This window comes from Rhipicephalus sanguineus, chromosome 5 (assembly GCF_013339695.2).
Source record: "Rhipicephalus sanguineus isolate Rsan-2018 chromosome 5, BIME_Rsan_1.4, whole genome shotgun sequence".
Lineage (NCBI taxonomy): Eukaryota > Metazoa > Arthropoda > Arachnida > Ixodida > Ixodidae > Rhipicephalus > Rhipicephalus sanguineus.
This window is the reverse complement of record NC_051180.1, coordinates 177452517-177455388: the sequence shown is the minus strand read 5'-3', so window position 1 is coordinate 177455388 and position 2872 is coordinate 177452517.

Sequence of the window (2872 nt, the reverse complement as noted above, 5' to 3'; positions counted from 1 at the left end):
TCTACTCCGTTATCTTACTCGAGTGCATGGAGCCCTACGTCAATTGCTGACAGACTGAGGCCGTACCTTCCATTCTCAGGTTATTGCCGATACCCTGCGTTCCTGCTCCACCCAGCATAAGCTCACGACCCAGCATGAGCTCCTATTATCCCCAGACAAATGGGCTTACAGAGCGCTTCAACCGGAACATGCTTTGAAATAGGTGTCGGCCAACCATTGTGACTGCGACCTTGGACTTCCATACGTGAAATTCGCGTTAAATTCTCTTGCCATGACACTGCTGGATACTCATCGTTATACCTTTTGATCGGACGCGAACCAACTCTGCTACTGGATACCTTACTCCCGCCTGCTGCAGTCGCGACCACTGAATATGGACTCGACGCTAGTGCGTACGCTGCCCACGCCCTGAAGCTCGCCCGCAACAGATTTACGGCTTCCCAAAAAACACAGTAGCGCCATTACGACGAGCGCCATCGCGACGAACGATTTCCCATGGTTTTCCTCGTTTACTTTGGTCCCCAACGCGACGTATAGGACTTTCTGAGAAGCTGCTTTCTCGCCACACGGGACCATTCCGCGTGCTTCGACAAGTGACAGACGTTACATACGCAATTGTTCTCGTATCCGATAATCCCATATCTTTTTGTACTTTGTTATCCCGTGAAGTCCTCTCTGTATCAAGGCTCAAGCGTTACCACCCACGCACTGCTGTGGCCCCACGAGACGCGCGGGGTCGGCGCTTTTGCCGTTGGGAATTGTATTGCGTGGTTTGAGACGTGGCAGTGAGACCGTCCTCTCATTACCGCGTAACAATATCTATCATCATCATCATCATCAGCCTGGCTGCGTCCACTGCCATCAACGCCAATCAACGCGGCCCTGTGCCTGATGCTGCCAATTCATGCGCGCAAACTTTATACCCGCAAACGTTGGTGCTGACGGTGTTCCTGTCACATCTCTAGTCAACACAGGAGCGTAGCTTTCAGTTATCGAGGCTGCTCTCCGACGAAGGCACAGAAAGGTTCTGCCACCCTCCGCACGCTGTACGATACGAGTCGCCGATGGTAGCACTTCACCCATTAAAGGAATATGGAGAATATGTGGGGGCCAGTGGTGACCACTACACCAAATTGATTTATTTATCGTCATCGAGCGCTGTGTTCTTGGTAGCTACTTTCTTTAGAAGCACTTGGCCCAAAGTGACTGCTTCGAAGGGGTTGCACAGTTGGGTCCGCCGTTTTCTGGCGACGCCGCAACTTGTGCACGGCACCGCTTATGTTCTGCCGGTTTATTTCGGCTACCTTCGCAAGATTCAGCAAATGTTCTGCTGGCGCCGTGCCTTCTCGTTCCAGATGGCAACTGCGCCGTATCACCGCCCAGACGTGGCAATATTGCCCTGTCAAGTACCGTAACCCAAATCTTCGAAAATAGCGCTTGCGTACCAATCCTAACTTTTGGTTTTTCGACTTCTATTCACTTCGCTATAACGTCGAAATGGCGCATATCACCCCTCTAAAAGAATTCGAGATCTGTTCTTGAGCTTCTGAGTCTCTGCCGAGCACCAGCGCAGCCCCGTTATTTATTTATTTATTTATTTATTTATTTATTTATTTATTTATTTATTTATTTATTTATTTATTTATTTATTTATTTATTTATTTACACATACCGCAGCGCTAAGTGCGCTATGGCAGGAGTGGGTATACAAAGATACGCGGAATTTTAACAAACATCAATGAAAATTATGTAAACAGGCAAACTAATACAGATGTGTGATTATACAAGGTCAAAAGTGCACAAACATGTGATGAACATGATTGAAAATAGATTAAAGAAACAATGCTACTCAAGAGATCACACCAACAGCAAATAGAGGAGGGTATATTACAGACGCATGTCATGGATGTCGGCAACAAAATTGGGCGATGGGCGTGAACGAATACAGCCAGATAATGAATTCCAGTCTTCAATAGAACAGGGAAAAAAACTGAATTTGAACATGTTAGTTCGAGCAAAGTAAGGCGTTAAGTTTAAGCTGTGATAGCTTGTCGTTGACTGAGGTGCAAAGTTTATGTAGTCCTTTTCATTTGATAGTTTAACTGAAGACGTCACGATGCTATGCAAGAATTTTAATGACTCTATACGGCGACGCGAAGAGAGCGAAGTTAAGTTCAGTGAAGAAAGAGTAGAAGAGGGTGAAAAGTCACGGTCATAGCGATGACATATGAATCTTACCGCTTTTTTCTGAATTGCTTCTATCCTATTAATCTCGCAGTGCTTGTACGGGTTCCAAACGACAGATGCATAGTCTACTATTGGACGAATGAGTGATTTAAATAAGAGAAGCTTAGTTTCCTTCGGGGATTTAGATAGAGTGCGACGTAGATAGCCTAGTTTTTTTAATGCTTTGTTACATACGTAGTCAATGTGCTTGGACCATGTCATATTATGAGTAAAAATGACCCCTAGATACTTATACTCGAAAACCCTATTTACTGCACGGTTATCGAAAGAGTAATCAAAAGCAGACGGAGATTTATTGCAAAAGGACATAAATACGGTTTTTTAAAATTAATGTTCATTTGCCAGGTCCTGCACCAATTGCAAAGACCAGCAAATGACTTCTGCAAGCGGCAATGGTCAGCGTGTGTTTTAATGACCTCGTATAAGACGCAATCATCGGCATAAAAACGAATGGAAGAGGAGGTGCAAACAGGCAAATCATTTATGTAAATTGAGAAAAGCAGAGGCCCAAGAACAGACCCTTGGGGCACTCCAGACGTTACATCAATGACAGTAGAGTTGGATGACCTGTAAGAAACGAACTGAGAGCGGGATGACAAAAAGCTAGATATCCAGCTAACCAATT